The following is a 25737-nucleotide window of genomic DNA, read 5'->3' on the forward strand; positions in this document are numbered from 1 at the left end:
AAATCCTGAACCACTGGCAGATACAAAATGACTTAGGCTAATCTAGAATACACTCAGTCCTAGGAAGAGTACTTTATCATTGCCCACACACCCCCAAATGAGCTTAATATGTTTTCAGGGCTTGTCTATGGAGGTCAAGGTTAAATAACATGTTACTATAAGCAAAGACGCTGGTTCTGTTCTTTGATCCAAATGAATGAATTTAATGCCCTGGAAGAATCATTCTCAGTTGGGCAGAATATAACTGCAGCAACAGGGCCAGGAGCTTAGAGCACCTGCTTTTTACTCTTGGACACTTTCATATTTAAAGAAAAAAGATGTTAAGATTCAGCCAGTTCAACTCAATGACTGCATAGAAAACCTGTGGTGTGGAAGGCCCTGGGTCTGGCTTCTCTGGGAAGACTATAGGAGATACAAAAACAACATGACACTCATACTTGTGGGGCTAACAATCTATTCATTTCCCAGACACCGTTTTCATATTATGTCACTCCACTCTGGTCATCCTCCTCCTCTCCAGACATCAAAGCCTTGGTCTCTGCTCCTAGAGCTGCCCTGGGCTCTGATTTGGATTCACTTTTACTGCATCTTGCCCAAAAATTAAGCTTTCTCATCATTTTATGGCCATCTTCTCATATGCTGCCTACACTCTGGCCACCTACCTCTTGTTATATTTTGTAATAAAATGTAATCTAAATTCCTAGAAGGCAGTGACTATTTTTCCTCTTTAAATTTGGATCCTTGTCACTTAGCATGCTACTTAGCATGCAGTAAGTGCTTAATAAATGGTTTATCTATCTCCTTAGCAGGAGAAAAGAGACAAAGATTCAATTTAAAAGACTATAAAGAAAAGCAATAAAGAACCTCAGAGGCCATCTAGACCAACCCCCTCTTCATTTACTGATGAGGAAAATGAGGCCCAAAGAGGTCAAGTGATTTGAACCCAAGTTTTCTAACTTTCAAGATAATGTTCTGTCTAATATGCCACACTGTGCTCTTGTGGGTTGACAACTGCCAAGGAAGTAGCCTTAATATTGAGTGTTGTCAGGAAATTTTGAAAGATGCTTTTTAAAAGATGTTCTCAACTATGGAAGTTGAAAGAAAAGAGAGATCAATTTTGCCTAGGAGATTAAAAAACAATCATGGAATTTCAGGATCTTAGTAAGGATTCCCAAGGACTACCTACCTCAATCCCTATATAAACAAGAAGATCTCTACTGCTAAATCTTTGATCCTGTGATTCCCTACAATATTACTGGCAGATGGTCATTCAGACTCCAAATAAAGTCCTCTAATGATAGAAAATTCATTCTATCTTTGAAGTTTCTACTTGCCTCCTAAAATTTAAATCTCCAATTTCTATCCATTAATCCTGGTTTTATCCTCTAGAATTAAGCAAAAAAAAATTCAGAATATCTTGAGTCAGCGAGGTGGGGCAGTAGATAGAGCACCAACCCTGGAGCCAGCAGGACCTGGGTTCCAATCCAGCCTCACACTTAATTACCTAATTATGTGACCTTGGGCAAGTCACTTAAACTCATTGACTAGCAAAAGCAAAAAAAAATCAGACTATCTCTTCAAAAGAATGGCTTTGCAAATGCTTGAACAAGTATATTATGTTCCCTTGATGTTTTCTCTTTCTTAGAGTAATCATCAGGCAGCTAGGTGGCACAGTGAATAGAGCACCGGCCCTGGAGTCAGGAGTACCTGAGTTCAAATTCAGCCTCAGACACTTAATAATTACCTAGCCTTGTGGCCTTGGGCAAGCCACTTAACCCCATTCATTGCCTTGAAAAAAATCTAAAAAAGAAAAATCCGACTCTTAGAGTAATCATCGGCTTCTTCTACTGATTCTACATAAGTTACAGTCTTATTCCTTTCTCATGCAACTACATTTACATACATATACTCTCATCTGGATCCTCAATCTCACTTGTATTCTCAATTACTTATTCTCACTTGCTTCAAATAACCAATTTATTGTCAAATCTTGCTGTTTTGATGTCCACAACTCTTGAATATATTTCTTTTCCCCTCTCAAACAGCCACCACTCTAGTAGATAGAGGGTCCTAACAGTTTTCACTTAAACTGTAACAAAAGCCTTTCATGGTCTCTTTGCTTCATGTTTTTTTCTTCCCCCTGTGCCTTCAGGTCACCTGCATAGGCCTAATTATATCATTTTCTTGCTCAGTGAGTTCCAGAGGTTCCCTCATTTTCTCCATGATCAAATGTAAAATCCTTTCACATTTAAAGGTCTTCCTCTCCCGGTTCTTCTTCTCTGTGGCCTCCTCACATTCTCCTCCCTTTAATGAACTATGAAATGTGGTTTTCTTGTATATGATATTGTATCTCCTATCTTGTGCCTTTATACCATCTGTCCCCTATGCCTGGAATGTTCTGCCTCTCACCTTCTCTGACTTCTTTCAAGAACTGACTTAAACTCCACTTGCTACCAGAGATCTCTCACAGTCCCTCCCAGCTGCTGGTGCCTTCCTCTCTGAGATAATTTCCTTTATACCCTGTATTCTATATTAATTCTGTTCATTTCAGTTGTTTTACAGTCTTTTCCAATTCTCTGTGACCCCATTTGGGGTTTTCTTGGCAAAGATACTGGTCTGGTTTGTCATTTCCTTCTAACAGATGGGGAACAGAGGCTGACAGGGTTAAGTGACTTTCCCTGGGGTCAAACAATAAGTTCTGAGGTCATATTTGAACTCAGGTCTTCCTGACTCTTGGCTCTCTATCCTCTGTACTACATATACTTGAATATTTACATGTTGTTTCTCCATATTATGATGTAAGCTTCTTAAAGGCAGGGACAATTTTTGTCTTTCTTTGTATGTCATACTAAGTCCACTGACCCCTTGACCAAATCCTGTTGACTTGCAGTGTTCTCCCTAAAATGCTTCAACTCAAATTGAACACAATTTTGTCACATAATTTGACAAGTAGAGGGTGAAAAACTAACATTATACCTGCAGGAAGGCTAGGTCTCAAGCTGCTCACTGTCCATAAGTCACCTTTACCTTTCTAAACAGTATACTACATCAACCTTCAGAATCTACCTAGTTTGTAAAGGTATGTAAATAGAAGAAATATCATTCCCTAGGGAACAACATCATCACAGAGCAGCATTCTTGAAATTAGGGCTTGTGTCAGAGAGACTTTTGGAACAAACACCCTGATTTTAGGAATACTGAATATCCAGGGTCCTATTTCAATACTCTGCTCAAGGATTCTAGCATAAAATACAAATTCTCTATGTCTATGACATAGGGTTTTAAAGTTTGTACTTTTACAAATATTATTTCACTTGAGTCTCATAATAATCCTGTTTAGTAGGTACTTCAATTATTAGTGACATTCCTGTTTAACAGATGAGCAAACTAAGTTCAAGAAAAATTGAGATTTGGCCATGATCACATAGATTGTGAGTAATTTCAGGATTTAAACCCACATCTTCCTGCTCCTAGGCCAGTCCTCTCTGTTACCCCATGCCTAGAACAGGCCTGGCACAGAAGCACCTAATAAAGGTTTTGCTTCTTTTATTGACTGATTGATGGATGATATTTTTGTATGAACAGCCCCTTTCCACCCACCCTGAACACTTACCAATCCCTTCATCCCAGGGGCAACTCATCTCTGAATTCTGGGCATTTCCAGCCTTCGTGTTTCTATGCCTATGGGACTGATGAGTGAGCTGAGCAGCCTGATCCTCCACCTGCCTCAGATGGGCAGACATCCTACAGAATAGCCAAGAACAAGAGAAGCTTGGCAAGCCTACAGGGATCACTCATCAGCTCCCTCTGCCGCTTCTATCACATATACAGAAGGCATGCATAAATTAGAGCAAAGGGAAGGTACACCTTTCCAAGATTTACTCTGCCTCCAGAAGGGCAGGGGTCACTTCTTCAGGGCCAAGAAAAATGTTCTTTCACGATAAAATTTGAATTATTATCCCCAAGATTTTCTAGAGAAGAAAAATAGGGACAGGAGAGCAGCCCCTCTAGCTCCTGCCCTGGGGAAAAGAGTGTTGGGTCCTGCAGCAGCTTAGCCCATAGGAAGAGAGGTTGAGAGGTGTTGGGGTAGGGAGTCATTTTTACTCCATTGTGCATGAATTCTACCTGAGGCAGCACATTCCATTGCTATTGCCTTTGTGGAAAAGGGGATGGTATCAGAGAACAGAGTCAGAGAGGAGGCAACAGTGGGAAAGAAAGCAATAATAATAACTAGCATTGATATAATGCTTAAAGGTTTGTAAAGCCCTTTACAAATCATTCAACCCTTATAATAAGCTCATGAGACGTGTTTTGAACTTGAGATTTGAACTTGGACCTTCCTTATTCCAAGTAAAATACCTTATCACTTACCAAGTGGAAGCAGAGAAGTTTCTGTAAAGATTCACCCCAAGCGGACAGTGAAGAGAGATAGCCATCAAATCTGAACCCTCAACCAACCTGTTAGAGGTTTTCTTCTCTAGTATAGCAGCATCTCCTGATTGGAGGCAGCCTGTTGACTGTATGGGGAAGGTTTGAGTTCAAATCCAGCCTTAGACACATATTGGCTTAAGGGAAAATTATTTAATCCCTGTCTGACTCAGTTTCCTCAACTGTAAAAAGGTGATAATAATAATCACCATAATCATCATCATCTCATGAGGACCAAATGAGATATTTAGCAAAGTACTTAGTGTAGTGCCTAGCATATTGTTGCTGTTCAGTTATGTCCAACATTTCATGATTCCATTGACCACATCCTTGGGATTTTCTTGACAAACATCCTAGAGTAGTCTGTCATTTTCTTCTCCAGTGGATTCAAACAAACTTAGATTAAGTGATGTCTGAGGTGAGATTTGAACTCAAGTCTTCCTGACTCTAGGCCTAGAGTTCTATCCATGAAACCAACTAGCTGCCTCTAGTAGGTACTATAGAAATATTTATTCCCTTCTCCTCTAGGTCAAAAATCCCTTGGTTTAGGCCAAGACAAAGTCCTTTTTTAGCAATCTGGCCTAACTTTCTGATCTTTTTCTTACCTCCTTTCCATTCAGGCTGATCAACTGACTGACTCTTGTACTCAGCATTGCTCACCTCTATGCTTTTTCCCTTACATCTTGCACATCCCCTCCTCATCTCCACCTCTTAGAATCTTTAGCTTCCTTAAAGGCTTTATTCAGTATTACCTCCTTCAAGAATCTTTCTAGTTCCTTCTAGTGGCCAGAACTTACTTTTTTTTTCGAAATTACTTTGCATCTGCTTCAATTTTGTCTTTGTATCCATAGCATCTAATGCAATGCCCAGAATAGAGGTTTAAAAATTATAAGATCATGACTGGGTGAGGTTTTTTGGTTTGTTTGTGCTTTTGTTTGCCAGAAAGGAATTTAATTTTAAAAAATGACAATGTAGCAGATGGATACATAGACAGATAGATACATAGATAAAAGTGTTTATTAATTGCTTCCTTACTATTGGCCAGATTGAACTCTTGACAAGATAACAACATTAGGACCTTACACTCTAACAAAGAGGAGGGAAGACACAGGGAGAGGAGATCTGGAAGGGGAAGGGGTGCACCTAATGAGTGTGATTTTCTTGGAGGTAGAATCTCAAAGCTGGCTCAGCCTCTTCCCATGCTAAGCAATCCTCATGTCACTGGCCTTGTTCTCTTCCCCAAGAGTGACTTCTGCAGGACTCCAAGTGGCCCCAGCTGGATTCTAGGTTCTTATCCTCCAGGCCATACAACCTTAAAGAGGCATCTTTCCTACCCCAAATTCTCTCTGATCCTCAGCTCTCTGGTTGAGTTCTATCACAGACCAGATACTATTAACCTATTAGGATTCCCCTCTCACTTTTGGTTTTCTGTGGCATTGAGGTGAAAAAGTAGAACCCAATTCTTTTGCAAACCTGTGGATTGGTTTGTGCAGTTTTGCCCAGAACTATGCAGGGGTGGGGGGACCTGTGAGTTAGGGGTTAGGAGTTATATTCCTCTGTGGTTAATTCAGTAGGTTTTTTGACGTGCAAGACTATGGAGACAACACAAATTACTTTGTATCTCATGCATAATTCCTATTTTGGAAAATTTCTGTAGAGGTTGCAAGGATCTAAGATGTCTAGACCACCATCTTATTAGTCACATGAGCTGGCAGTCCTGTAAAGCACTTTGCAAACATTGAATTACTATATAAAAAATGATTATTATTATCTTTAATCTAAACCGGAGATGGAAGACACAGTTTACTGAGAAGAAAGTGATGACACATAGCTCTCCTTTTATTTTTCCAGAATCAACCATCCTTAAAGCTGATGCTACTCATGGGGCAAGAAAATATGTAAGGCCCCCTCATCTACCTAACATACAAGTATGGACATCACTGTGTATCCAATTGCCATAATCTCTGGAGACAGTCCCACACAGGACTGCTCCTCCCAGATCCTAAAATGGTCCCACTTTCATTTTCAGTTTCACTCCTCAGTCCCCCTGTGACACCTCCCACCTGAGGGACCAGTCCCACATTAGCTCTCAATCCATTCCCAGAATTAGAATGACTAACACAAGCTGGGTCCAAAAAACACGTCATGACTCTCCTGGCCCAGCTGCCAGCCCAACCCACTTCCCTATGTTCTGTAACTGCTGAGTTTTAGCTAAGTGGTGTAGTAAGTACTGGGCTAGGAGCCAGGAAACCTACCTCAGATATCTACCATACATAACCCTAGGCAAGTCTCTAACTTCTCTCAGCCTCCATTTCTTCATTTATTAAATGAGAAATTGAGTTCAAGAGTCTCTAAGGTCCCTTCAGACTCTAAATCTATGATCCTATGACCCCTATCCCTTACCCAGAGCACCATTTTATGAGATGTCCAGGGATGTGTGCTTCTTTGCTAGCCCTTCCCCTCACTCTCCAGACTTCACTTTTTGTTTTTTTTTGCAAGGCAAACGGGATTAAGTGGCTTGCCCAAGGCCACACAGGTAGGTAATTATTAAGTGTCTGAGGCCAGATCTGAACTCAGGTACTCCTGACTCCAGGGCCGGTGCTTTATCCACTGTGCCACCTAGCCGCCCCCAGACTCCTCCACTTTTTAGCCAGAAGCCTAACCCTTTAAGTTCAACCACAACCCTCCTCTCAGTATCCATCTCCCTTTTATGTGATGTTTTCCTCCATTAGAATTGAAGCTCCTGTGGCGGCTAGGTGGCACAGTGGATAAATCACCGGCCCTGGAGTCAGGAGTGCCTGGGTTCAGATCTGGTCTCAGACACTTAATAATTACCTAGCTGTGTGGCCTTGGGCAAGCCACTTAACGCCGTTTGCCTTGCAAAAATCTAAAAACAAATAAAACAAAAAACAAAAACAGAATTGAAGCTCCTTGAGGTCATTTTTGCTATATTTGTATCCCCACAGATTAGTAGAGTGCCTTGAAAACAGTAAGCACACAATAGAAGATCAACTATAATAATAAAAAAGAGGCAAGCCCCTCTAACTACTAGGGCAAGGTCATTTTATCACAGGTGCCCCTTATCACTAATTCTCATTCTAAACCATAGCTTGCAGTATTTGTGAAATGTTTGCATTTATTAGAGGTAAAACTGGGCCAGAGCTTTACTAGACTTATACTAGAGTAGGGAAGAGCACTCCCATCCAATGCACAGGAACCAGACAGAAATGTTTTTTAACTCCCCATAAAGGAAAAACAAAAACCAGTTCAGGGATATCTGGGCAGCTAGTGTGGTACACCAGGAATGAAGTCAGAAGATTTGTCTTCCTGTGTTCAAATATAGCTTCAGACATTTACTGTGTGACCCTGGGTAAGTCACTTAGCCCTGTTTATGTCAGTTTCTCATCTGTAAAATGAGCTGGAAAAGAAAATGGTAAATCATTCCTGTATCTTTGCCAAAAAAAAAAAAAACAAGAAATGGAATCACCAAAAGTCAGATCCAACTGAAAAACCATTGAACAAAAAGGTTCCTTTCCCTTCAAAAATAAAATAAATCTATCCTGGCAGGAGGTGTACTAGCAAGAAAGAAAAGTACACATGAAGGTATTTGAGAAAATCCTAGACAATAAGAGATTTTTCAAATCACTTATGTCTTTCCCTATATGGAAACGGTTCTGGTTCCATTATTAGGGTCATGCCAACATGAAATCTAGAGACACTACTGTAGAATGTAAGCTCTTAGAGGACAGGGACCATTACATTATTTCTCTTTGTACTCATCAGTATCTAGCAAAGCATCTGGCTTATAATAGCAATTTGATAAATGATTATTGAATTGAATTAGTAAGCAGAGGTCAAGGTGGACATCCTTCTTCTGAAAGATTATTCCCATATTTCACAGTTAACAGCCAAGGCTTTTGTTATATCAAAGAAACCCTGAACTAAAGATTTATGTCGTAGCTTTTCCAGTGAAAGATCAGTGTCATATCTACTGTGTTCTAAAGTCACGTAAATACTAGGAGTTTATCTATAAGGACAAAGAGTTACTCTACAAGAACAAGGAAGTGAAAGAGGAAGGCAGTCCTCTAAAATTCCCATGCTTTGACTTTTTCTGAAGAATTGCAAAGTTATAAGGCATTTCATTAAAAAAAAAAAAGAAACACTCCTTTGGAATGAAAATCAACAACTCTTTAACATGAATGTGTAGAAAACTGTTTTTTTGATCCTTTTCTGAATGTTCATAAAAAAAAAATCCTGGGACACTCTCATTATTTCAGATCCTTAATGGGAAGGCACAGGAGACAAAACAAGAATTCCATCTCATCCCAAAGCTTTACTTCCCCCCTCCCCCTTCCTCTAGTCACCAGCTCTATTACTCTTTTTCAAGCACTAGGGACAGTCATTCTTTCAGGTATCCTCTGAGTGACTATATCTTGAAGGAAGGGTCTTTAAACAGGCTACCTTGTCATGCATGTATTACCTTTAACTGAAAATCCTCTGATCTTGAAGCAGGGGAAGGGAATAAGTTTTTTATATGATGTCTCCTATGTCCCAGGCATTATACTCATTGCTTTACAAATATTATCTCATTTGATCCTTGATATTTTGTCCTTCATTCTCAAAGAAGACCATTACATCAGAGGTGATTACATGACAAGCACATGAATTGGATTTTAAGTGGGGGGTGGGGGTGGTGCTAAGTCACCAGCCTCACTTTCTCTTCCAGAATCATTTGGGTACAGTAGCCAGATATGAATCAGGACAACTGGAGATGACCCTGGATGTGAGGCAATCATCATTAAATGGCCTGCCCAAGGTCACACAGCTAATAAAGTATCAAGTATCTAAGACTGGATTCGAACTCTTGTTCGCCTGACTCCAAAGCCAGTGCTTTATCCACTGCCCTATCTAGTTGCTCACTTGATCCTTAAAGCAACCCTGTGATGTAGTTGCCATTTGGCAACTGAAGTAACTGATGGAATCAAGATTAAGTGACTTGTCGGGTTAATCAGCTAATAAGTGTCTGGGGGCTGAATTTAAACAAGTCTTCCTGACTTCAGGTCCAGTAGTTTATCCTCCATTGTTACCTGGCTGCCTCTAGGTTCTTGATGTACACCAAAAACCTGGCAACATACTGTTCATTATCCTGTTTTATCATCTAAACATCTTTAAGAATATCTGGATGATAGTCAGAATTGTCATATATTTGTTCAGGTTTGAGAAGGACAGTTAAGTGGCTCAGTGAATACAACACCAGACCTGGAGCTATATAAATGTTAGCTATTGTTTTTATTAGGCTGCCACTGTTAACCAAAAAGAAAAAATCCAAGTCCATGAGACATGCATTGCAACTGGATTTATTACAAGAGAAATGAACATGCATTCATTTAGCAGTGGCACTGCTAACACCACTGAGGTCTCTTCCAAATCTGCAATTTTGTGATTCTGTGATCTCTTTGTTAGACTCCAGGTTTTGCTTTGCATCACCACCTTGGCAGACCAGTGCTTGATTCTTTTTCATTTTGAGTCAATATCAGTCTGTCACAACTCAAAGGTTTCATATTGATAAGCAACCAGTTTGGGAATATTTTACCCATCTTCAATTATTCAATCTTAACCACTTAATGGTAGCCAATCCAAGAGCTTCTTAGCAGACATGGCTGATAAAAATTAAATTAAGAAAAATCTCTGTAGTTATTGGCACTCTACTGAGGCCTTTAATTAGACTCTAAATTGATCTGAATCTTTCAAATTTTCAATGTTCATCTTCTGTCAGTATTGTTTCTTCTGCTGCCTTTATTTTGGGGCTAATTGGAGGATGGGAAGTGAGCAAACCAAGTTGAGCAACAGTCTAGGATTCTGCACTGCTCATGCAATATGGATAGCTTTCCTCTTCTGAGCATAGACAGTGAAGAGATTTGAGTAAACACCACTCATTGCTCAAAGTGTGGGAGTTGCCATGACACCCCATACTTGTTTTTATGATAGAAAAGTACGTTGGTATTAGTGAGTCCATGCTCTGCACACTGACTCAAGAAGATGCTGTGAGAATGACCTTGCCTGTGCTTCCTGAACCTTCTTCCAACTTAGATGCTAAAGTTGTCAAGGAGTTGAGTAGGAGATGACATCTCCTTGGAACAACAAAAAGATATGGGTTGAGATGAGAATATCTTCCCCTCCATTCTAGCAGCACAGGTGTTGGAACACAAATACTGAGGACAACATAACAATTACTCCCTGCTCATTTTAGGCAGGAGACACTATGGCTTTCATTCATGCCAACTAAGAGGACACCTGAGTTGGCCACTATCCTCAGGGAGCAGAGTGTTCAGGACAGCTGAATATTCCAGGGAATTGATACTTAAAAATCATCGGAGTAGGGGCAGCTAGGTGGTGCAATGGATAGAGCACTAGCCCTGGAGTCAGGAGTACCTGAGTTCAAATCTGGCCTCAGACACTTAATAATTCCCTACCTGTGTGGCCTTGGGCAAGCCACTTAACCCCATTGCCTTGCAAATAAAACCAAAGAAAAATCATCTGAGTAATTAAAACAATAATATTCTTGTCTTTTATGTCAATCAACAAGATTTTTTTTATTAAACACTTATTCCACCTCCTGGCACTCTGTTAAGCACTGGGGATACAAGGGCTCAAATTCTAATGGAATAGGCAACAGGCAAACAACCATGTGCAGGCAAGGTACAGCCACTGTAAATGGGAGAAGTCCTCAGAGGAGAGGTACTACTTGAGGGCTGGGAAAGGCTGCCTGCAGAAGTGGGGACTTGAAGGAAGCCAGGAGGTAGAGGTGAGGAGGGAGAGCATTCCAGGCATGGGGGAACAGTGAATTGAAAAGGCATGAGATTATATGGAGAATCACGTATGTTCATTTTCAGCAAGAAGACTAATGTCTCTGGATCAAATAGCATGTGAGAGGATAAAGCATAAGAAGCCTGGAAAAGTAGGAAAGAGCTTTAAAAGACTTTAAAGGCTTGTGAAAGGCTTTAAAAATCAAGCAATTTTATTCTTGATCCTAGAAGTTAATAAGAAACCATTGGAGTTTATTATGGGGGGAGGGGAAGGGAGACTGACATGGTCAGCCTTGTGCTTTAGGAAGATCATTCAGGCAATTGAGTTGAGGATGAACTGGAACAGAGGAAGGAGACCAAACAGCAGGCTGTTGCGATACACAGGTGAGAAGGGGTAGTGAAGTACAGTGGATAATCCTTCAGAAGAAGGATGGATTCCTTACCTCTACTTCAGTTCAATTCAACCAACATTTATCAATATTGCATCAAGGTAGCAAACTGAAATTTTACAAATTCCTATAACACCATCTTCAGGTAAAAGCTTTTAAAAATTATCATTTTAACCAATGTGTATGGATATTGTTCTAGAATGCATTATACAGTTTCCTGCCTTCTTAAATAAAATATAATGCTCACAAATTATCCTTTTCTGAAAGACTGATAATCTGTTATTGTACTGGGTTACATAGTATATATAATGATGTTCCCAGGACTTCTAGAGAGGTCAAGAGCCACATACTCAAAGGTCTTGAACTATTGTGCTTTGTGGGCTCTTCTATCAGCTTTAAACATATTTCCTCCATTTTTCTCCCTTGCTATGTGACTGTCATTTCTTACTGGAAATTCCCTCCACACTATGCCCAAAGAGCAATCAAACTGTATATCCTTTGAGCAATACCATTACTAGGTCTGTATCTCAAAGACATCAAAAAATGGGAAAAGACCCACATGTATAAAAATATTCATAGGAGCTGTTTTTGTAGTGGCAAAGAATTGAACATTGAGGGGATGCCCATCAATTGGGAAATGACTAAACAAGTTGTGGTATATGAATGCAATGGAATGCTACTGTGCTAGAAAAACCTGGAAAGAATGTTGACTAAAGTGAACAGAATGAGGAGAACATTGTACACACTAACAGCAACATTGGGGATGATCAACTATGATGGACTTAGTTCTTCTCAGCAATATAGGGATCAAGGACGATTCTAAAAGACTTGTGATGGAAAATGTTATCCACATCCCGAGAAAGAATTAGGGGAGTCTGAATGCACACAAAAGCAACTATTTTCACCTTTTTTAAATGTTTTGTTTCTTTTCTCATGCTTTGTCTCTTTTGTTCTGATTCTTCTTTTACATCATGACTAATATGGAAATGTGTGTAGCATGATTGTATATATCAGATTACCTGCTATCTTAGGGTTGGGAGGAGGGGTGGGTGGAAGGGGGGAAAAAGTTGTAAAAATGAATGTTGAAAACTATCTTTACATATAATTGGAAAAGCTAATTAATTATTTTTTAAAACAAGACATTCCTTTTACCAATTAAATAAGAAGACTAAAATGAATTATTACATTTATGCATATTGTAAAGGCAGCTCAGATTTAGTATATCTAAAATAGAACCCACTATGGTTCTCTCATTCCCCACCCCCACCCCCATAGCCACCCCTCCTTTAAACTGGCCTTCATCTAACCAAGGTACTGCCATTCTTTTGGGAACTCAGGCTACAGTCTTGGAATCACACTTGACTCTCCATTACCACTCATCCCCCAAATCCAATCAGTTGCCGGGTATTATGCATTCTACCTTCATAAAATATCTCATATCCATCCTCTTCTGTCTACTTACACAACAACATATTTTTAAACCCTGACCAATTCTCAACTAGACTTCTGATAGAGTATCCTCATTATACTCCTGGCTTCCAATCTCTCTTCTCTAATTTGTCCTCCCTACACCTTACCAAAATAATTTTCTTGACCACATAATTTCTCTCCCCAAGAACCTTGAATGACTCCTATTACCCCTAAGATAAAATATAAACTCTTCTGTTTGACATTCAAATTCCTTAATAATCTAGCTTTATAGGGGCAGCTAGGTGGCGCAGTGGATAAGAGCACCAGCCCTGGAGTCAGGAGTACCTGAGTTCAAATCTGACCTCAGACACTTAATAATTACCTAGTTGTGTGGCTTTGGGCAAGCCACTTAACCCCGTTTATCTTGCAAAAACATAAAACAATAAAAAAAATCTAGCTTTATACAGCCACCCTTTCAGATGGCATGGAGCAAGGGCAAAAGCATTTTCCTTGGCATGGTAAACTTGGAGTCAAAGATACCAAAAATTTGTACTAACAAGTACTATAACTCTGACTCTCTGGGCATCAAATGTAAGACAAACAGGCTGAGTTAGACAACCTCAGATGTCCCTTCCTGTTCTGACCCATGATCCTATGAACTTCCACTTTCTCTTCCTCCCATGCTCTCCTAAATCCTTTGCACACTAGCTTCCAACTTCAGTACTCAACTGAAAGTACTCAACAGTCACAATTATCAATGACCTTTTAATTACTAAATCTCAATTTTTTTCTTAACCTAAGGTCCATGAACTTTTCTATGCAGAGGGACAGAGATAAATAACTATTTCCTCATAATGTATATGATTTCATGGACTTCCTATGTAATGGATATTATTTATGCACATAAAAACATTCTAAGAAGAAAGCCATCTATAGACTTCTTCACATTTCTAAAGGAATTCACAACACAAAACAGGTTGAGAACTCCTGATTGAGAGGCAGGATCAGACTCTATTGGGGAAACTACTAACACCTGAGGTTGCAGCCTGGTAATTCTATGAGTAGGTCCCTGGTCTTCAGCATAAGGAACTTGAACAGTGCCCTCTGTGACGCACAAGCAGAGTGCAACTTTAAAAACCATAAACTAGGTTAAAAAATAAGTAAGGAACAGAAAAAAGCCCTGACCAAAGAAAGCTATTATGGAAGCAAGGAAGATCATAACAACATCTCAGAAGAGGACAGTGGAAAACAGCTTACATGTGAAGTCCCAGAGGGGGATTTGAATTTATCTCAATCTCAAAAAGTCCTCTTAGAAGAGCTCAAAAAGGATTTTAAAAAGAATATTATATTTGCAAAATCTTTTAACAAATAGCATATTACTGTTGTTATATATGTGCCAAGCACTTTTAAATAGATTATAATTTTATTTTAGTATATTATTTAATATTTGATATTTTTACCTCCACAATATCTCTTCATTCATCCCCGATAATCATTCATAGAATTGCCCTTCTATTTGGGCATTTATTGCCTCTAAACTGGCCTATTAGAATATTCTCCTCATTGGCCATCCTTCTTCAAGTTTCTTCTCACTCTAACCTACCTTCTGCATAGCTGCCAAAGTGATTTTCCCAAAGTACAGGTCTGATCATCTTCTTTCTACATTCTATAAATGGCAATGACTCCCTTTTCTTTTCAAGAAAATTCTTCCTTTTTTAAAAAAACTGTTCCCAGTCTGACCCCAACCCTACCTTGCCAGGCTTGCTACATAGTACTGCCCTCCATGCACAGGATAGTACAGTTCAAATGACCTCTTGCTGTTCCTCATACACAACAATCCTCTTCTGTGCCTTTGTACCACTCCTCTATTTACTTTAAGGCTTGACTCAATGTTCCCTTCTAAATGGGATTTCTTGCTGTTTCCTGACCTTGCTATTCCATCTCCCACTTCTTATGTAGACCTTATACTTGCTCTCCTTCTCCACATCCAACCCTCACTTAGATTCCTTAGAGGCTCAGTTTCTGCATCTCAGCCTGTCCTGATCCCCTTGTTAGATTTAACAACTAATGTTGTGAAGGTAGAAATATCAAATAGCAAATATATGAAATAAATCAAGTTATCATATACTTACTGATTTAGATGCTGTATTCCCCCAGCAGAACAGAAGCCCCAGATCACAGTCTAAACACTCAGAAAGAACAGATAACAGATAATGGTCACCAGGTGGTACAGTGGCTAAAACACCAGGTCTGGAATTAGGAGGAGAAATAAGTTCAAATCCAGCCTCAGACACTTTCTAGCTGAGACCCTGGGTGAGTCAATTAACTTGTCTGCCTCAATTTCCTCAACTATGAAATGGGAGTATATATAATATTTATATTTTAAGATACATAATAGATAATATATAAAATATAAAAATAAAAAATATAATAACACCCTCCCCTTGGATGAGAGGCAATCAGGATTAAGGGATTGCCCAAGGGCACACAGCTAGTGTCAAATATCTGAGGGATCTTTAATAAATGATTGCTTCTTTAGACTGAGAATTCCTTGAAGGCAGTTCTTGTCCTTTGCCTTTTGTTTTCCCATCCCTTTTTTACAGTGTCTGGGACATGGTAGTTCCCAATATATAAATATTGATTGATGGATAGATAAATGACTATGTCATTTTCCTGTTCATAAACTCTGGTATCTCCCTATTATATGTTAGGCATTTATAGCCATTTATAACTTGGCTTCAACCCACATTTCCAGGCCTGTTATATGTTACTTGCCTTCCCGCACGCTATGGGCCATTCTATATCCTTCTTGCTGCTCATCACATAGAAAAATATATTTCCACTTTCCAGGCTTTGCACTGACTATCCCTTATGCCAAGAAGGATGTTCCCTCTATTCTCTGCCTCTTAGAATTCTTAATTTCTTTCAAAGTTCAGTTCATTCACCATCTCCTCCAACAGGTCTTCTCTCACTCCAACAGTTCTGCAGGTCATTCCTCCAAAATAATCTTGTATTTATTGGATATAAACTTTTATGTCCACATATTTCCTCCAAGAGAATTTCAATTCCTTGAGTATAGGGACTATTTCATTATTGCCTTTTTAATCTGCAGAATCTTTGGCACATGTATGCTTAATAAAGATATAAGTTAATTGATTAATAAACACTTAATAGATTACTTTGGAAGTTTTTATAACTTTTATAAGAGCAAAAAAACTCAGAGTAAGAATCTAAAAGGTTTTGGCTTATAGACTTGGCAGAATCTCACTTGACCACTCAGAGGCCATTTCCTTTATTTACTGGTGCTCAGCCATCTTTGGGAAAGGATAAAGTCCCCCAATAGCTGTATTTCTACTTGAATTGACAATGCTAATTGCCATGACAATATCCATGTATCTGGATACTTTACTTTTCAATGAATACAATTTCATATTCATAACATTTGCATAAAGTTAGTAAGGCATGGTTAGCATTCTCTTTTCTCAAATGAGATATCCGAGGTACAGAGACATTAAGTCCAGTTAAAGAGCTGACAAACAATTCAAGGGTTCATCTAACTAGACCCAAGGTTTTCCTTCCTCCCATCCAGTTGCACTTTTGTAGAGTTTCAACTGGCTGCTGCACTCCAGGGGCCAGAGCACCTGTCACAAAGTCAGAAAAAACCTTGGTCCTCACTCTTTGACATGCTCTCAATGCTCTGGGGTGGAGAAGTTTAAAGGCATGGCCCATTAACCGTATGCAGACCATAACACTTATGTGTATGGTCCAAATCAGATTAAAATGTAGCTCCTAACTGATTTTAACATGTTGTTATATTAATAAAAGAAGAAATCTATAAACATGTATAATTTTCTAAGTCAATATGCTGTCCACAGAGATACTTAAGTCTGGATTAGTGGCCTGCACTCACATTTGGGTTTGACACTATTACTCTCAGCAACTCTTTTTTTTTTTAGGGTTTTTTTTTTTTGCAAGGCAATGGGGTTAAGTGGCTTGCCCAAGGCCACACAGCTAGGTAATTATTAAGTGTCTGAGACTGGATTTGAACCCAGGTACTCCTGACTCCAAGGCCAGTGCTTTATCCACTATGCCACCTAGCTGCCCCTAGCAACTCTTTTTCATTGTGGAGAAGTTGCTGACCTGTCTTTGTGGAGGGAATGTGCTCATCTGGGAAATTTCTATGTCAATGAAATTACAGGTACAGACCCTATCCCATTATTTTTATAGAACCCCCGAGGAATAAGATGAGATAAACTGATTACTACAATAAAAATGACCATTTGGGAAGAGAGGGTCCTGACAATTAGAGTGATTGGGACAGAAAATGACTCAGGAACTAATGTGACCTCTGTGCTGAAGTGGCTTCTGTGTAAAAGGGCAGGGGCAAGGTGGCACACCCAAATACAGGAGAGGTGACTCTACTTACATACAATTTACTTCTCAAACAGTATGCTCAGACTGTTGAACTGTTCTTGCTACACTGAACAGTGGCTACCCTAGCCAAATGGAAGGATAGCTAGTCCCTTGATCCAACTGAATCACAGAAAAGTTCATGTGTGACCTCAAAGGTGAACATATTTGGTTCTGTCTCTAACAAAATCCACCCACACTGGGAAACCTCAATCTAGAGTGGTTTGATATAGTAAAATGTGGTACTGAACTTGGAGTCAGATGCCTTGGGTCTCAAAGTCATGCTACTTGACTCGGATGACAATGACCAAATCATTCAACTTTCCTGGGCCTGACCTCTTCATCTGTAAAATAAGCAGATGGTCTCCAAGTTCCCTTCCAGCAATAATTCTGGACTATAATTCTATAAAGGCATGATCTTTATTTTAAAATTAAATTTAAATTTAATTTAAAATATAGAGTGGGGCTGTCCCCTTATGCATGATCTCACTTGTCAATATTCTCCAGCACTGCATTATTAGCCAAAGAAGAATTGATATTCATACAGAGTTTGATCTAAATTTCATCAAATGGCTTACATTGCTTATGTCATCACATCATTAAAAAGAATTTGTCATTATTCCTTGAATCCTAGAACTCTACATTTGGAGCTAGAAAGCAACCTTCAGAAAGAAGAGAATGGAGTTCTACACTTGGGGACAAAGGATCTGGGTTGAAATCTTGGCTCTGCCATTTGCTACCTGTGAAACCTTGACCAAACCCCTTGGGTCTCATCTTTGTTATTTATTTGCTCATTCCTATCTAATTTTTCATGACCCTATTTGTAGTTTCTTAGGAGTGGTTTGCCATATCCTTCTCCACCTCATTCTATAGATGATGAAACTAAGGTAAAGAGGGTAAAATGACTTGCCCAGGCCCACACAATTAGGAAGTATCTGAATCCAGATTTGAACTTGTCTTCCTGACTCGATACCAGGTACTCTATCCTGCCTAGCTGCCAGGAGGTTATTTTGCTCACATGTAAAATGGAAGGTTATACTAGATGACCTTGAAGGTTACTTTCAGCTCTCAATCTATCCTTGACCTAAAACTGGACTAGATTTGATTACTTATATATTCCAAGAAGAAACTGAGGCATAGGTTATTTAAGTGAGTTGACGAAGTCACACAGGTGAAACGTGGCAGGACTGGATTCAAACACAACTCCTGTGACTCCAAGTTTGGACCCCTCACCATCACATTAGTCTCCCTCTTCTTGTTTAAAGACTCTGTGGTTTCCTTTTATGTGCCCTTTCTCATGTCAGGTTGTGGCTCAGGCCCCATACTCTTCTTATCCTCCACACTCAAAGAGACTGATTTACAAATCACTGTAACCTAGTAGTCTACCAACTAGTGGCCAACCTTCTGATGATGAGTGTCTCCATACTCAGAGAGTCCAGGCCTCAGACAGATGCCTAGCCCTGTTGCCAGGTCTATACTCAAAGCATATCAAGTCCGGCAGGAAGCTGCCAGGACTTGTGTTCCATTGGCAAACCCGTTGGGAACCCAGCCAGGGTCATATCCGGGCCACAACAAAGCATCCAAGGGGAATGTACAGGACTAAGAAAATCTAACCTGTGCTTGCATTGAGCTTTTTGGCATACAGAGTGCCTTCCTTGCCATGCCCTTGTGGGGTGAGTGGCATAAGGATTACTAGTTCATCTGACAGATGTGGAAACTCAACCCTGGACAAGCAAGAGGAGAAGTGATTTCACAAGAGCATTTTCATTTCTAGATGATGACAGCTCTTCTTCTTTAGATAAATGGATTGGGGGTGGGGAAACTCATCAAATTTTAAATCAATAACATTTAATGGCTCCTTGCCACCAAAAGCCTCCAAAAGTCTGCAGAAAGAATCTAATCAACAACTTAGCTGATATTTAAAGCTCTGGATCTCTGGCTCAAGATATAGCTGCAGTCAGGCAGGTTTGAGACTAAGCAATCTCTAGTGATCAAGGACTAAAACTTGTATGGATCCCAAGGATAAACTAGGAGGTCACCAATCCAATTCAGAGGCATGTTTCCAGCCTCTCCAGGGGCCAGAGAAGAAAGGCAGAGTGGATGGTAAAGTACTCCTGAAGGATCAGATGAACAGTAGTCTACCAAAAAGAGGGAATGGGAAGAGGAAGGAGGGGATAGCCAAGAAAATTACCCTCAACCTGAAAGGAACTTAGATGGGGCAGAATCTTTGCCTATAAACTCTAAAGATACAAATTCCTTAAATTAGTCCCCTGATGAACACATTCTTATTATGGAAAGAAAACTCAAGACTGCAAGACCAAACTCTCTTTGGGGGGAAAGGATATAAGAGTGAAATACATAGGTGACAGCTTAGCATGCATCTGGAATACAATTTTAGATTACATAATCACACAGTTTGAACTGAACCTTTTGCAGTGCTGAGCTCAGTGTGAAATGAAATGTGTGTCCATCTCACTCTTTCTCTGACACACACACACATACACACACACAAACACACACACACACACACACACACACACACACACACACACACACACACACCAGACACAGATCCAAATCAGCAACAGTGAAACCCAGAACCTGGCTAAGAGGGCCAAAGACAAATCACCACCACAAACAGCTGCCAACTCATATCAGAAGCCCAGAAAATTCACAGAGAAAGGTGGCCAAACTAATACAAGGGGCATGGCAGAAAAGATGGCCCAGCACATATTCAGAGAATGCCACTTTGAAAGCACCAAAGTTCAAGGAGGGCTCAATGAGAAAGGATGATATCGGCATACCAAAAATGTGCTCCCAAGGTCTTATGTATTACAGGACTTCTCTAGATCACAATCAAAGATCTTTTCAAATCGAGGTAGAGTAAAATCATGCTTCTTAGAAACCTATTTATCATCATCTAGCTTACTGATCTTAGAAGACAGACTATATTGAAGAAAGAGGGTTAAGTATATGACTGGACCATATACATCCTTACTGAAAGCAAGGTGACACTGATTCCCTTAAGGAAGTTGTTTGGGTTGTTGTTATTGGGGTTTTATTCAGGGGTGAGAGAGCAGGAGAGATGGATGAAAAAAGAAAAAGAAAAAAGTTCTCCTTGGTAGTACCCCACTTTGGCTACAAAGCACCATGGGGAAATCATTTTCTACTAACCAGGGGACAGCTCTCACTAGAGTCAGCCTAAACAATTCTCCAAGCAAAGCCCAGGAGCAGAAGAAGGAGATGCAGGTGCTGCCTGGGAGCAGTACATGTGTCCAACAGCTGAAGCTAATTAGGAAAGAGAACCAACGGCAGCAAGTGGAACACTAGAGCCCAGGGAGCTGCCTCTCCATTGCCGCCACCGCCACCGCCACAGCACACAGAGGGTTACAGATCTGATGCCCGCTGATTGACAGCACTAAGGTTACTTGAGGCTTGCAAATCTCACCCATCACACCATGCAGAACAGTGAGATCAGCCCACCCAGGGAATACGGACACACACACACACACACACACACACACACACGCACACACACACACACACACACACACGTCTGCCCCAACCCCCCTACACCCATCCACACAAACAGACACACAAACAGTTCAATGTCTCTGAAACCTGACACCTTTAATAAGAAAGGCAAGGACAAAATGGAATCTCATCTCACTAGTCTATTTTCCCAGTGGCGGCAGCAAGGGAAGAAAAATAAATCCAAGAAAAGGAAAAGGATTCACAGCTATGGAATAGAAAATCAGAGTCCCTACCTTTGCTCTGGATGGGAAGCTGATCCTGTGGTCTCTGAAACACTGAGCTGGCTGTCCCCTCCTTCATGAACCAGTCCCATCTGTCAGGATTGTGTGCATTTTTTCATTAACACCTGTTTCAAGTGAGGGGTAAGGAAAAAAAAAAAGCTCGTTTAAGGAATCTGCCTTAAAAAAAATAATAATCCTCTGTGCGTGTACACCCCCCCACACACACATCCACACACAAACCACACACACCCCCCACACACACACACAACTGGATGCCCATAGGCATATGTGCCTGACTCCACACACATGAACAGTGAACAGATATGTACATTAAAGCACCAAAGTGGGCAGTTGGATCATGGGAGAGCCTGTTGGTTGTGAGCATGCTCCAGCCGGGAACAAATCCATCCTCTGTTATTCCTCTGAATAAATATAAATCACGATCAGAAACCCAAACAGAAGCATCCCTCTCGAATTCCTGCTGCTGAAAAACACGGAATGAATTCAGCCTGCAGACGCAGAATCTAATCAGCAGCTGTTTTCTGAATCCAGAGCCAACCAAAGCCTCGCTTGTCTTTTCCACTATGAGTCCAGGCCTTTTTTTTTTTTCTGAAAGAGGTTTTAACCTTTTAAAGATACAGTACACCAATTATCACTTCTGAAGAGCTGTCACTCAGGGCCCAGGAAACAAGGATCCGACAGAAGATAGCAAACTGCACTGATTCTGGGGCTCCTTTTATCGATGCCTTGAAAATGGCATGCAGAATATCAGAATAAAATATGCACACCTTCATCCTCCCCAGACAGTATCTTTCGAGAGAGAAAATAGTATGTTATGTAAACAATTAAGATGCCACAACTCTCCAGCACACACATCCATCCATCACTGCTGACAGCAGCACATGGCAGTCCAGGCTTTCCATCCCTCAAGGACGGCTACAGAAACACAAAGTGATGGAGTCCAAACTCAAGTCACGGGCAGTTCATTGACATCATATGGTTAAAAACTATTTACAGAGTTTGCCCCTATCAAGCCCTTTCTGTATTCAAGCCACAGAATTTCCCCTATCTATTTCTACATTAAAGTTTCTCCCAGAGCCAGGGTCCTTGCTCCAAAAACCAAACCTCCTTCCAACAAGAATTGGTCATTAATATCTCCACCCAGAGGATTCTTACACTTGAGGAGTCAAACTTTATTTTTCTCCATGGCTTTTGCCAAAGTGACAGATTTGTAAGACTGGGGAAGGGTAGGATGGAGAGAGGAGATGGACCACAGGGACCAGATCCAAGAGAAATAACTATTTGCAAATGACTTCAGCCATCTGGGGTTGAGGGTGATAAGGAGAAATACAGAAACAAAACCCTGAATAAAAACTGAGGGGCAAATGCTGATGGCAGACCTACCCCAAAGAGTGACTGCCCCATACGGCTAAGTTGTCTGCTTCTCACCTAATGCACATCTATCACTTTCTTACCTGCGCTGTCACATCAGGAATAGTCTCACTGCCATCCCCTGAGGCACCTAGCCTTCTGGTTAGAACAGAGCCCCTTCTCCCTTGGCGAGCCCTGACAGGCAGACAGACCATTAGAATCATGGAGCAGTCCACTCTATTTCCCACCCACTCCCCTCCCCATTCCCCATACACACTCCTTCCCCCCCCCCCTCCAGGGCTCTTTAGCAGAAAATTATCATATTTCATGTTTCTTCGCCCCAGCTAGCTGGCCATCCCACTGATTGGCTGGTCCCTCGCAAACAGAGATGCCAAGGGCCAATCAGCAGCAGGCCTGGTTCCCCGGAACATCTCCAGCACAGACCCGAGCTCAGCAGGCTCACAGTGCAGAGGGGCAGACCCACCAGCTGGGAGCCTGTCACTCTTCCTCCCTCCGTGCTACATCCCCCAATCCCTGGACCCGCCTGCTTCTCCATCAAGGGGGACTTGAGCATCACAGGTGACTCTTTCAGGCTCATCTAAGAACAAGAAGGAAATTCTGGGTTTTATCCAACAGCAGCCAGGGGAGTCTGTGAGATAGATTGCCAAGCCCTCCCATAAGTCAATGCTTTTATTCTTCCCGTTACCAAGGTTCAGAAAAAGCTTTGCCAGCAAAGTGGAGGGCCTCCTCTACTACTCTGACCCTCCTTACAAAAAACAAGCTAGTAAGGATGTGTGAAAATGAACTCCTTTTCCCCATATAGGAGTCCATCAGATGGTATTGACTCCTCATGTGACATTACAGGTTCAAAAACACATTCACAATTAATTACAAGGCTGTCCAGGGCTTCTAGAAGTCACCTAGTTCATTCCTCTATATGACCCATCAACCAAAGACTGGACTCCACCCAAACTCTCCCATGGTCTTCCATTCCAATAGCAGATAAAATCCTGTCTGTTGCAAGTGAAGCCCATTCCATCTTGTGTTACTGTCAGTGGGGTATCCAGGTTCTGAGGTCCTGTGACAAATGTGAAGCCTTTCTAATAAGTCTCACCTAAGTCTATTCTCATAAATGATTACAACCAGTGCCCTTTGACTCTAGTTTCTCAATAGACACTATTTTTCAATGCATTCATTAGCCTACTTTTATTCTGGGGACTTCTTCAAGCTTCACTTTGGTCATAGGACCCTACTGAAGATGAGAATTCCAATCAAGGCTTGGCCAGTGTTGGAGGGATAGGTACAAAACCTACCCTGCCTCCGATGAAGGGGAGATATAAAATCCAGAAGAAGTAACATGCTCAACCTGATATATTCTACCCTGGTCAGATGATATCTGGAATGTTTATATTCAGATTGGAGCATAGTATTTTAGGAAGGACAATCTGAAGTATATCCTAAAATAGGATGATCACCATAGGAAGAGGACTAGATATATAGGAATTGAGCTTTGTTTAATATCCTAAAGAAAAAGCATTTAAGTCCTGTAACAAAGGTCGCTATGAATCAATCAACAAATATTCAAAATCTATGTGTCACTTGGCACTGGGGGGAGGGGATAAGGGAGTAACACAGACACAAGTTCCTTGTCATCAAGAAACTTGTGTTCTCTAGATCTAGGGAGAGATAACAGAAACATATAATATATAGAGAGAGACATTATAAACATAAGTAAATACATATTAAAACATATATAACTTAGGACACACACATATATAAACACTAATTTGTTTATTCATTTTGTCTCCCCTAAAGAATATAAGCTCCCTACATAGATAAATATATGCATATATATAAAGATATATATTTGTGAATCTATGTTTTCACCCCTTAGAGAATAAGCTATATGCACACATATATACCCATACACAAATCTAAATATGCACATAATAGATATGAATATTATATATGTGTGTGTTACAAATAGAATATATCCAAGTTTATGGAAGGGGCAGCTCCAGCAGCTATAGCAGAGTTAGAAGAAACTTTCTGTTAGAGGTAGTACTTGGGTTTAGAAAGAGACTGGAGATGAAACACAGGACAGGTCACCAAGGATGAAAAAGGGAATTCTCTTTTTAAACAGAAAGGGCAATAGCTTTGTAAATTACAGACCAACAAATGAGCAGGGGTAACTAAGACAGTTATTGGGATAAATCTAATAAGCAACTGGCAACCACCTAGAAGCCAAGTCTCAGTCTTTCACACCCTAAGAGAAATGTACTGCCCTTCAGCCTTTACCCAGACAGTTATATGTAAAGTAAGACAGAATTTAAGACAGACGAATGGAATAGAGGGTGCAGTAGGAACATGCACTACAGGAAGAATTAGGAAAAATCCCTATTATGGCACCTCACTGTCACTTTACTTTAAGAAGTTTCACCTAGAAGAAACTCCTCTTTAACAAGAAGTCTATAAACTTTTTTTAAAAGTATTTTGATCACTATATTTCAAAATAATTGATTTCTTTTATAATTGTAAGTATTTTAAAATAATGTTCTAAGGAACTCATTGACTTTCCCAGGTTATCCAAGGAGTCCAGTACACAAAGAAATGTTAAGAACCTCTGGTCTAAAGGATACACTAGTACATTCATAAATACTGAACTTTTTAAGAGAAATCATTAATAAATAGACCTCAGATTTCTTCAATCAGAATTTGAGAGGTAGGAGGTACTCTGCCCAATAGTCCAACCCAAGCCCAAAAAACTCCCCACCATGCCCCAATAAACACGTTGTCATCCAGCTTCTGTTTGAAGACCTACAGCAAGTGGGGAACTCATTACTTCCAAATGCATGCAGTCTAATCCACTTGAGAACCACTCCAATTGTTAGGGAAGTTTTTCTGACATCAGGATTTAATTGGCCTCTTTGCTCCTGGATTTACTCTCTGGAGCTAAAAAGAAATTTAATCTGTCTTCCGCCCAAGAAAAGCCCCTCATATCTTTAAATACAATCATTATACCCACCCCATGTTCTCTTCTCTAGACTGACTATCCCCAGGTCCTTTAGTGATCAGAATTCAATGCCATCTCCTAACCTAAATTCCCTCCTTTGGACACTCTTCAGTTTTCTCCATACCCTTCCTAAATTATTTGCACATAATTTCTAA

At 40.3% G+C, this 25737-nt stretch overlaps 1 long non-coding RNA gene across 3 annotated transcripts in view; it reads right to left on the minus strand.

The window, feature by feature from the left end:
* The window catches only part of LOC141508830 (uncharacterized), a 275036-nt gene that overhangs the window by 76945 nt on the left and 172354 nt on the right, over positions 1-25737 (minus strand). For 2 of the 3 annotated variants that reach the window (XR_012474519.1, XR_012474520.1), the window contains exon 2: positions 21211-21323. This is a non-coding gene — a long non-coding RNA (uncharacterized LOC141508830). Of the gene's footprint in view, positions 1-21210; positions 21324-21527; positions 22774-25737 lie in introns of those variants that run through there. The other variant, XR_012474521.1, reaches the window with a different exon arrangement.

The sequence above is a fragment of the Macrotis lagotis genome, chromosome 1 (assembly GCF_037893015.1).
Source record: "Macrotis lagotis isolate mMagLag1 chromosome 1, bilby.v1.9.chrom.fasta, whole genome shotgun sequence".
Lineage (NCBI taxonomy): Eukaryota > Metazoa > Chordata > Mammalia > Peramelemorphia > Peramelidae > Macrotis > Macrotis lagotis.